A 12,163-nucleotide genomic window follows, 5' to 3' on the forward strand; every position below is an offset into this window, starting at 1 on the left:
TCATGTGTGTTATTATTGCTTGTTTATTCCTCTATTTCCCATACTGGACTGTAAGTTCCTTGAAAGCATGGAGTATATCTGGCTCCTGCCTGGCAGGCATCTCTATATGTGTCTCTCCTAGTCCACAGAGTTGCTCCTAATAGGCATGGTCCTTGCCGTGGGCCACTACTCAAGAGACTGCCATGAGGAGAGTGATTTAGAGCACCATTTCTGACCTTCCTCAGTGTCTCTATCAACACCCCCTCCGCAGGAGCAGGAAGTAGGCCAGCCCACTCAGACCCATTTCCTCTCTTTTTCTTTGGAATCTCCCTGTCTGCAGTGAATGGGCGTTTTGCTCTGCTCCCTCTCCACCCTGAGTCTTAGAGGAGCAGGCTATGCCCGTGTTCAGGAGGCCTCTGGTATCCAACATTTTCTGTGTCTGGCTGGATAAGTCTATTTAATTCTGGAGTTCAGTATTAGGAAGCCCACTTGTCCTCATTCTTCAACAGCAGTAATAAGGATCTATTTTTATCTCCATTTGTTTGACTCCTGCATGTATCTCTTGGTGGAATTCAGGTGGAAAAGGGGATATGATAGCCCTTTTTTTTTTTAAGTCTTTATTGAATTTGTTACAATATTGCTTTTGTCTTATGTTTTGGCTTTTTGGCCGCAAGGCATGTGGAATCTTAGCTCCCCAACCAGGGATTGAACCCGCATCTCCTGCATTGGAAGGCAAAGTCTTAACCATTGGACCACCAGTGAAGTCCCTGATAATCCTCTTAAATGCCGTCAAACCCTAAGTGTGTGTTGATGGAAAGAATGAATGCATGATTTAATTATTGAAGCCTAGTGGATGCAAGAAGCATCAAAGTCACCATCCTATCGCTCTATTGCTCTGTCAAGGTCCAGCTGTGACCACCACGTGCACTTGATAAGGGAATCTTACCATGAGGTCATTAGGGTCACCACAGATAGATCACTTTCTCTTTGTTGTCTTGGAATATTTGATTATTTCCTTCTTTTCTCCTTTTATGTGAAATCTGTTTCTCAATTCTTGGAAATATTCCCATCACCTTTTACTCTTTGAATACCATTACCTCCCTTTCCCCACCAACACAGCTTCCAACGGCTGTTGCCTCATTAATTTCTGGTGTCCATTTCTGAAGCCAGGAATTTTAATAATCCTTGAAGTTAAGAATAAAGGAACTTATTGTTACAGCATCCCCAGCTGCACAGGGACACACCACTTACTTAGAATACATTTGCGGTTTAGAAACCAAGCCCTTGGGTTCCTATTTCTTTCACATATTATTCACCAGGAGGATGTCATACACAGTGGATTGAAGGCCAATAAGTTTTCTTTTTTAAAAAAATTCACGTTTGATTCGGATTTGTTTATTTTAGAATACACTGATACTTATAAAAACTGGATATTGCATTTTATCAAGTTCATGCCAACTAAAACAAGAAATTGACCTGCAGTTCAAAGCTTGAGTTGGAGTGTTCAGATAGCCTTCTGAAATTGGATGGTCACCTCTAGTTCCAAAGTTTCTTTAAAGATGATGAAACACTGCGATCACTAGGACCAGACTAAGTATCAGGTTGGGGATATGACTGAAAAAGTGGAAGAGATTAAGAGCTCAGTTTCTACAGCTGTCTGGACAGAAGTGTCTGAGCATCAGCACAGAACTTTTTTAAAAAAGAGGCAGGTAGAGCCCATTGAAAATGGAAAAACAATTACAAATATATTGAAAGTAGAAATAAAAAGAGAAATCATTCTTAATTAATTCTGGTGCCCTGCTCAACCCCAGACTCTTTGTAATCCTACTGGGAACATCTTTATTGATCTTCGGGTCCTGCAGCAGGCTTCTGATGCTTATCTCAGCATAAAAACAGGCTCTTGTGATGAGCAGTGATTTAATTACATGACAATCACCGTTAACAATGCATGGCGAATACCAAAAAAGATATGCAGAGCAAAACTGGCAGTGATAAATGCAAAGAGGTGGCACTGACTTTCAGTGAAGTTTCTGGCTAAAATTCCCCTGATACTTCTCTCATAGGAAAGAAGGATATTCAGTGACTTGAAATGTCTAAGAATCGACTTCATTGGTTCTTTTTTAGGTAACAATAAGGAAGTTTAAATTTTAAAATATTAATTTGTATTATATTAGTAAAACCTGTTTCTAAAACCTGAGAAATAGACATAGAATTAAAATTTTCCACAAAAATATGAGGCTTTAAAAGGCAGAGAATTTCTCTTGTCTTAGATCCTCAAGACTCACTCAATGCCTAAGTCCCTAGTCAATATTCAAAAATTATGGAAGTAACTAGTGGAAATTGAATACATTTTCACAATAAGTACCCATTCAGAATAAAATTTCAAGTGTCTTCAGATGTGTTATCATACCTAGGCTTTTAGGTATGTCAAAGCACGAATTTAAGTCTAGACATATTGAAAACAATAAAATACATTCCCCTCTATCACTATACTAAGTTGGATTAATCAAAGATAATTAGTAGTTTAGAAAGATTATATCATAATGTTAATTGCCACAGGTTGTTTTAAGACACTTGAGTAGATAAGTATGAAAGTAAGGGCCAAAACTTGTGTTTAATCTGGTTTCATAAAATCTGGTTAACTGTTTTATGTATAGTGCTGTGTATGTGTTAATCCCAGCCTCTTGATTTATCCCTCCCCCTTCCACCTTTCCCCTTTAGTGACCACAAATTTGTTTTTGAAGTCTGTGAGTCTGTTTCTGTTTTGTAAATAAGTTCATTTGTATAATATTTTTTTTAGATTCCACATATAAGTGATATCATATGATATTTGTCTTTCTCTGTCAGCAAGGCCCTGCTGTATAACATGGGGAAATCTACTCAATATTTTGTAATAACTTATATGGGAAAAGAATCTGAAAAAGAATGGATATATGTATATGTATAACTGACTCACTTTGCTGTACACCTGAAACTAACACAACATTGTAAATCAACTATACTCCAATATAACATAAAGATTAAATTAAAAAAGATCTGGTTAACTGGACATGGTAGAATGGCTCATGTGTTGTCATGAGAGGCTAATAAAATGACAGCATAGTACAAATGAGAATAAATCGACAAGAGTTAAGAGAGTGGAGGAAGAGTCATCTCAGACAAGAGCCATGGAGAAGTGTCTCGATGAATGGAACACAGTAATACCAAGGGGGGAGAGGAGTGCCGAACAGGAGGTGACACCAGTGGGGTCATCCACACCTGTGGAGTGGAGAAGGGGGCTCCGTTGTCTTTGGCAGCCTTCAAATAGCTCAGCTTGGAGTTGACAGGGTCTAAAGGTGCATAAATGGGAAAGGGTCTGGGAAGAAGGAGATTCACAGGAAGTTTATACAGAGGCACACACCAGCATGAGCTCAGTTTATAAAACTGGGGGTCTCTTCTTTTGAGAATACATGAGCTTTCTGAAGAGAGTTAAGGTAGAATATGTAACAGTCAAGGTAGAATACGTAACTCCGGAGCCAGACTGGCCATATATAAAGTTCAGCTCTGTTTCTTACAAGCTGTGTAACCTTGAACAATTTCCTTAACCCTCTGAGCTTTGGTTTCCTAATCAGTACCATTGGGGATAATAATAGTACTACCTCACAGATGTTTTGAAGAATAAATAATTATTATGTTTAAAATACTTAGAACAGTGCCTGTTAAGTGTTAGCTATTAGTGATATTCATGTTTATAGTGTCGCGTTGGCAAGCCCAGAAAAAAGTTTTCCTGATGCTGGGATTTGGGAGACTCACAATCCGGAACTGACTCTGCCTACTTGAACTAAAGCACATACTGCCACCGGGCACACTCTTCCGAGATTCACAGCGATCTCCTTCCTAAAACAGGCTAATCAGGAAACGGACCTACTGACACATTAGCAGAGGAAAGCCACATCTCTTGCCTAGCACAGTCAATCCAATTCTTCATTCCAAGATAAGAAGAATCAACAATGAATCCACAGACATGTGAGGAAAGCAAGCAATGGGAAAGAAAAACTGACATGGAAGAAATAGATAATTCAGGAAGACAGACAAAAACTTTAATTTAAAAAAAAGAAAAAGGAAGAAAATATTCTATTATCTTCAGATTTGACAAGATGGTAAAAAAAAGATGGCTAGGGAAAAAATTAACTTAGAAATTAAAAATATGAGTGGTCAAATTAAACAGTTAATCAAAAGATTGTAAGAAAAAAGCAAAGAAGTTTCCCAGAGTGTAGAGCAAAAGCAAAATATGAGAGAAAAGAAAAAAGAGACAAAAGATTATTCAAAGACATCTTACTTCTGCCTACAGTGGTCTCAGTGAGGAAGAAGAGAAAATGGAAGAACAGAAACTATTGCATATATAATAGATAACAATTTCCCAGGTTTGAGCTAGATAATGTTTTAGCTTGAAAGGGTTCACTTCAGCTTGAGTGCTAACTGGAATGAATTGAAAAATGACACAGATCTAGGTGAACCTTGTGAAATCTCTAAGCAGAGATAGAGTAAAAATTCTTAAAAAAAAAAAAAAAAAAAAAAAGCTAATGAGAAAGGGAAAAAGGTTGCCAACAAAGTTTGAGTTAGCTTGGCAGCCAACCTCTTATCAGCTACCGGCCCCAATGCCTTCAGAATTCCAAGGGAGAATTATTGTGAAACCAGCATTGACCTATAACCTTTGAACTCTGGACAAGTGTGAATGCTAAATAAATACATTTTCCTACAGTAAAGGGCTCAAATACTGTATATTCTTTCTTAGAAAGGCATTTCTCGATGTACTGCAGCATAAGAAAGAGAAGGACATGTAGCCCAGGAACACGTAGATATGACCCAAGAGAGTAAGGAAGGGATATCTCGGGTATGAGGGAGTGGTGGGTGCAAGGGAAATGAGGCACGGTGCGGGGGGTGGGACAGTGGTGTTCTGATCGCAAATATAGAGGAGGTGAAACACTGCCTGAAGTTAACAGAACAAGAAATACAGGCATGTGGTCGAAAGGATTAAAGAAAAATGAAAATTCATATATAACCTGGAATTACTTCACAATGTAGAAATCTACATATTAAACATAGATTATCCTAAATTAGCAAAAAAAATGTATCGCCTCCAATAATGATAAAAATACCTTGCACTTTTCCAAATTGCTTAAACAGCTGGCATCTCTCTCTCTCCCCCTCTCCCCACCTCCCACCCCCGCACTTTATCTGCATGAAATTGCTAGTTTTTATCCACAAAAAATCCCCACTTGACAAATCAGAAATTCAAGGCACAGTGAGATTACACAGCTAGGAAGTTAACTTTTCTCTTGGTCCAGCATTAAAAAAAATTCTCTACAAAACTAATCCAGGCTAAATTTACATCCTAAAGGATTGTAGGTGGCAAGGTAGATGCCAACAGTGGAACTTCCATTCATCAAGTCCTAAAATGCAAAACTGCCATCCACTGCAGAGACTCACCTTTGTGGCAAATGATGACTCATGAAGTCCTTCATGTCAACGTGACAAACCTATTAAAACATGATGAATTCCTCAGGTGAGTGTTTCTTATTAGCCTGACCTGTTGTCTATCTTCTGAAAAGCATATGTGTATTCCCAAGTGTGCACACCTAATATCTCTTCAGCAGACTGAGTTCTCTGCAGCTCACTGATATTAATAGAAAACAGACTCAGAAAGAAAAGAAATTCTGCGAGTTGCTGTTGCTGTATTTAGGTTTGAGCAAAGATTCAAATCTGCCTCTGCAACTCACAGCTTAATTGGTATTTCTATTAATATACAATTTCTGGCTTTAGTCTCTAGTTGTGACATAATCATTTCCTAGTGTGAGTTAGAAGGAATGCAACTTTACAGTTAAAATTTAAATATACTATTAATAAGATGATCAGTTACTTCAATCCAATCATGGCCCAAATCCAGAGAGAAAAATTCCCCAAACCAATCAATTTAAAGGACTGGAAATTTTAGTTTTAAGCCTCTATTTTTGACAGCTTGTTCCAAAAGAATTATGTAATTACAATTGCAACTTGTGATTTTCTGAAATGATAGGAGACAAGTATAACATGGATAATTGAAACTGAGAATTGGGGAACTATAAACCCAAACTATATCTAATGATCAGTTTCAATGTTCACTTTCATTGAACATTGAGGCAGTATATTGCTACAGAACCAAATGGACTAATCCCATGCCAAGATCTTAAAACAATGCAAACATTTTATGCCCTATGCCAGTGTTTATGTTCTATTCCTAAATATTTCATCCTATTACTTTAGTGGAGAAACTGAGTTAGGGTGTATTGCAATTTTGCATTCAGTATTTCAACAATTAGCATTGGTGATGACGTCAAGAATTAGGGTTTTGGAGTTTGGCCCTTACTCAGCTGAGATGAGTCTCCTATTCAGGCCCTACCATATAAAAGCATCTCTTTTCTGCTAAATTGTTAAATTTAGGGTAGGTTTATCCTCCTTCCATCCTTTACCTCTGGAGCTGAGCATTAGTTGGTCCTGAGGTTCCTTAATGGAATTTTAATGATGGAGAATACATTTGAGATATTTAAATAAATGCCCATGACTCTCTATACAGCTTAATTACTACTAATAATAATGTTTTACATGAAAGTTTATAAAAGGGCAGATTCAGGTCAAAAACATGGATTTTCTTATTCCGAGTTTGATGTTCTTTATATCGCTCATGCTGCATTTGAGCCGTTATTAAGGATGTTGTCTCATTATAAATAGGATGTGTTTTTTCACCCACTATTGTTTCTCAGTGATGCTCTGAATAAATTAGGAACGTGTTTACGTGTGTATGTGTGCATGCACGTGTAAATGTATGAGTATAACCCATACAAATATAGGAAATCTGCTTTGAAAATAAATATGGATGACAAAATCTCCAAGAAAAAAAAAGATAGAAATGTACTCCTACCCAAACTGGTTAATTTAGATTAGAAAACCTTAGTGGATGTGATAGGCAGATTAATGGCCCACCATGGATGTCCACATCGTCATCTCCAGAACTTGCAAATATGTTAGGCTACATGGCAAAAGGGATTTAAGATTGCAGATGTCATTAAGTCACTAATCAACTGGCCTGAAATATGGAGATTATCCTGGATTATACAGTTGGGGCCAAAAAATTCACAAGAGTGAGTCCTTAAGAGTAGAAAAAAGACTTGGAAAAGACAACAAGAAAGATGGCAGAGTGAGAGAAACTCTGCCCAACATTGCTGGCTTCAAAGATGGAGGAAGGGGGGCAGGAGTCAAGGTACATTGGCCTTCAGTAGCTGGAAAAGGCAAGGAAACCATCCTCCCCTAGAGGCTCTAGAAGGAATGCAGCCCTGTTGACCTCTTGATTTTCACCCAAGTGAGATCATTTCAAACTCCTGACCTCCAGAACTGTAAGGTAAATTTGTGTTGTTTTAAGCCACTAAACTTATGGTTATTTGTTACAGCAGCCACAGAAACCAATACAATAGGACTCTCTTTAATGCAGCTTATCATTTTTAACCTAAAGAGGAGACACTGCATCAAAATTAAACATCACTGAATATTTCTGCTTATCAATCAGACTTTGATTTTTTAAAAATTCTAGGAGACTTTATACTTTCAGGCATTCTCACTGTACTTTATTATACTTTTAACAAATGGTAAAGGAAGGGAGAAAAATAGTCTGGTGTGTACTGTTTAGCCAATTTGCATCCAAATGTTTATCTGTCTAAATCGTTGTTTTTCTAATTCAGCTAATGTGATATGAAACTTCAGTAATGTGTATTTTCTGTTACATATGAGATTTAGATATCTACAACATCAGAATACACGATATGAAAGCTGTTGTTTATCATTTCTTGGATATTTTTGTCGTCTTCCCTCATATTATAACAACTGACTATTATAAAGAAGATGAAAATGATTCTTTGTTTTCTAAGATTCTTATTTTCTTTCATTATAACAAGTACTCAAACTTCCTGCTTTTACATAATTTAACACACAGTGATTAAGTTACTAGATCTTTACATTTTTTTAAAACTGTGAAAACTGGGTAAAATATTTTGAACAGCCCTCCAATAATTGTAGCCTCAGTTATTTATAAATAATATACATATACAAGACTATTAGGGTGTTATGTACATTATGAAACATGCCAGGAGGGGAATTTTTTTTAATGAGAAGAAGAAATATAAATAGACTATAGAATAGTAGAAGCAAAACAGTGTTAACCTTGTTGGACTTTATAGATGTAGGTTCGAGTCTTGTTCCACTTATTACCACTATCTGGCTTTGACCAAGATTCTCTAATGGCTTTGTTCCTGCTCTGTAAGATGAAAATTATAATTATACTGAGAGAAATTCAGGAAATATGATGAAGGCAGCATATATATAGAGAGAGATATATAGATGTGTACATGTATCTATATGTATGGAAGATTATATATATATTATTTTTATCTATAGATAGATAGATATAATCTTCTCAAAGCATTTCATAAAGACACACAGAGAAACTATAATAGCATAACCAAAACTCATATAAAACATAAGTCATCCAAACTAGATTACATGACATCCTCATGAACCCCAAAATATAAATGGGTGAAGACAAACTACTGATAGTTTTAAAACCTACATGATATCAACAGAGGAAGCATGGGGTATCTGATGGACCTCACATCAAAAGACACCTAAATTTCCAATTGATACACTGAGACATAGGGCAAGCAATGTGAGAACAGTAGCTGAAACTAGGAAGGACTTTTGCATGCTCCAGTTTTTAGGTGAGTGCATGATAAGCTCTGAGGGCGGTGGAGCTGTCTGGGTACTATGAATTCTCCAATCTCAAAACCAATAGAAGAGCTCCTTCCCGAATAAAATCTGCTAGTGAGTCAGAAATTTCTATGAATAAAAAACAAAACTGAGTGGGATAGGGACCAATAGGGGAAAAGAAAGAGAAGGTTTAGATACCAGTTGTTGAGAGGAGAAGAGGGGGAAGAACTCAAATTGCAAAGCCATGTTTTTTTAATCACTTTGCAAGGACAATAGCTGTGAAGCTATCCTGACCCATATGCCCACAGAAAAACTTCAGGGAAAATAATTCTAAGTAAAAATGAATAATGCGATGTCAATTCGTATCAACTTAGAAAAAAATAAGCATGACGAGCCTTATTTCACACAGTACACCAAACTCAATTCTGGATTGAGTGAAGGTAATTCAATAAAGCTTTTCAGAGGCAAACACGGGAGAAAATCTTCATGACTTTGGAGTAGAAAAGAATTTCTTAAGCAAGATACTAAAAGCACAGATAATTTAAAAAGTAATAAATTATACTGCATTAAAATTTAGAACTTCTTTCCGTTAAAAGATACCATTGACAAGTCATAAACACTGAAAAGGCAAGTCATAAAATGGGGAAAAAAATGCTCACAATACATATCTCTGACAAATGATTCATATGCAGATTATGTGTAAAGAAATTCTACAAAACAAAGAAAATCAGGATGATTCATTTTGAAAAAAATGGCAAAAGAGTTGAATATCTAAATGATCAGGAAATATATGAAAATGTGCCTAACTTCTTTAGCTATCACAGAAATGCAGATTAAAACCACAATGAGATACAACTGCATACATGTCTGATGTTTAAAGTGAAATGGGTGGAGATATCAAGCGTTGAAGAGAACATGGAGCCACCAGAACTCTCTTACAGTGCTGTTTGAAATGCAAATAGGTACAACCACTTTGGGAAATTGGATGTATCTTCTAGAGCTTGATTTGCATACCCTATGACTCAGCAGTTTTACTAGGCTATCCCCAGCAGAACCTATACATTGACTTGACATTACATTTTGAAATATACTTGGGTTAACTGAACTAGAAAAATCAACACGTAGACATTTTTCTAGTAAATCTACTGGACTTCCAAGGAAAAATAGTAAGTCATTTACAAGTAGTAGAGAATCAGACTGATCAGACTTTTAACAGCAGTCACCATGGCAGTAGAAAACAGATATTTAAATATAATAGTAAAAATCAATCAAGTATTAAAAATCAAGACAAAAAGCAAATAACAAAAAACATGGGTGAGTTCTTCTATGACATGTGAATGAGGAACACTTCCTTAAAAGTCTGGGAACAATATGGAAAAATATAGATAAAATGATTTTATTAAAAGAATACAAACATTAAAACAATTTTTTTTGGTGAAAGACACTATAATTAGAGTTTAAAAAATGACAAACTTGGAAAAATATTTGCAACTTATATCACAGATGAAGGGTTAATATTCCTATATAATTAATTTCTAAAACTATAAAAAACACCAAAATCTCTGTACAAAAATGGGCTAGAGAAATGATCGGAAAATTCATAGAAAAAGAAATGCAAATAGATATTCAACATATGAAAAGCATTTCTCACAATAAGAGAAATGCAAATTAAAACTACATTAAAATATCATTTCTCACTTATCAGATTGGAAAAATTCAAAAGTTTGTCAATCTACTGGGCTGGTGAGCCTGGAGGAAACAAGCATTCTCAAATATTATTTGGGAGAATGTAAAATTGAAAAGCTCTACAGAAGAGGATTTAGCAATTGCTAGCAAAGTTACCTATATATTTACCTTTTGAACAATTCAACATCTAGGAGGAAACACTGGTAAAATTATAAAGAAAGAGGTGCAAAATAATTCATTGCATGGTCAATGGTAAAAGCAATAAATGGAAAGAACTAAATAAGTATTACTTGCTACATCCACAAGTGCAAAACAGAATAAGGATCATATTTATATACTGCGATGGAGTGCTTTCCAGAACATGTTGTTCAGTGTAAAAAGTAAGTTGGATAAAAGTGTTTTAGTAGGATACTAAGTAGCACATATGCTAACATATGTGTGTGTCTGTGTGTCCTTATGTTAAAAAAATTTTTAATACAACTAATGTGATGGAAGGAGAAAAAAAGTTACTTTGGGGGGAAGGTGATAATACTTCATAGATTTGACTTTGGAGGAGAGTAACTATTTTGCCAATTATAAAACCAAATTAAATTTTAAAAAGCAATCCCTAAAAAAAAATAAAACAAATTAACTTACATATGTATGCATTCGGTGGCATAATTCCAGAGAAGAACTCTTCTATGTGACTTAAAGACAATCATTTGAAGAACTACAAAAAAACTACATAAATAAATAATTACCTGTAATAATATTATTAGTGGTAGTGCTGGTATTGCTATTCTGAGACTGCTGTGACTGTGTTCTGGGATAAAGAACATGCTTAATTCTGTAATATTCTAATTTACATTAGGTTTAATTGAAAACTGGAATTCTCCATATAGGGAAATAAGACATAGAAATAAGATTAAAGAATTTAAGTAAAAACCCTGTAGCTGGAAGTATCAGCATGAATTTATCATGTATTGGAAAGAGCTAGAAACAATGAGAAACTCAGTTGTACTCAGCACTTTTAGCACCCAGTGTGATGCTTAATTTTACATGTCATCTGACTGGGCCATAGGGCACCCAGATATTTGATCAAACATTATTTTGGGTGTTTCTGTGAGGATGTTTTAGGATAAGATTAACCTTTAAGTTGGTAGACTGTGTAAAGCAGATTGCTCTCCCTAATGTGGGTGGGCCTCATTTAATCTGTTGAAGGCCTGAATGAAAAAAAAAACCAAAAAAGGCTCTCCTTCCCTGAGTAAGAAAGGATTTTCTACTTCAGTGCCTTTGAACTGAGACATGGGCTTTTTTCCTGTCTTCAGACTGGAACTGAAACATAATTCTTTCTGGGATTTAAGCCTGCCAGCCTCTGAACTAGAACTACATCATTGGTCCTCTGGGTCACCAGCTTGCTGGCTCACCCTGCGGATTTGAGACCTACCAGCCTCCATAATTGTGTGGGCCAATTCGTTATCTTTACACACACACACACACACACATACACACACACATAACCTATTGGTTCTTTTTCTCTAGAGAATGCTGGTAAGGCACCCAGACTGTGGTCCTGAAATACCACTTCCCACTAAAAAAACCCAGTGCTCTTGGGAGAAATGGCTGATTCTAAGTCCTCAGTAAGGTAGGTGCACAATGAGTTTCATGCATCTCATCATATCAGATACCAAGAAAACTATCAAAAAGTACTAAGATCATGTCAAAAGGAATCAGAAGCCAACTTAAA

This window comes from Eschrichtius robustus, chromosome 1, assembly GCF_028021215.1.
Source record: "Eschrichtius robustus isolate mEscRob2 chromosome 1, mEscRob2.pri, whole genome shotgun sequence".
Lineage (NCBI taxonomy): Eukaryota > Metazoa > Chordata > Mammalia > Artiodactyla > Eschrichtiidae > Eschrichtius > Eschrichtius robustus.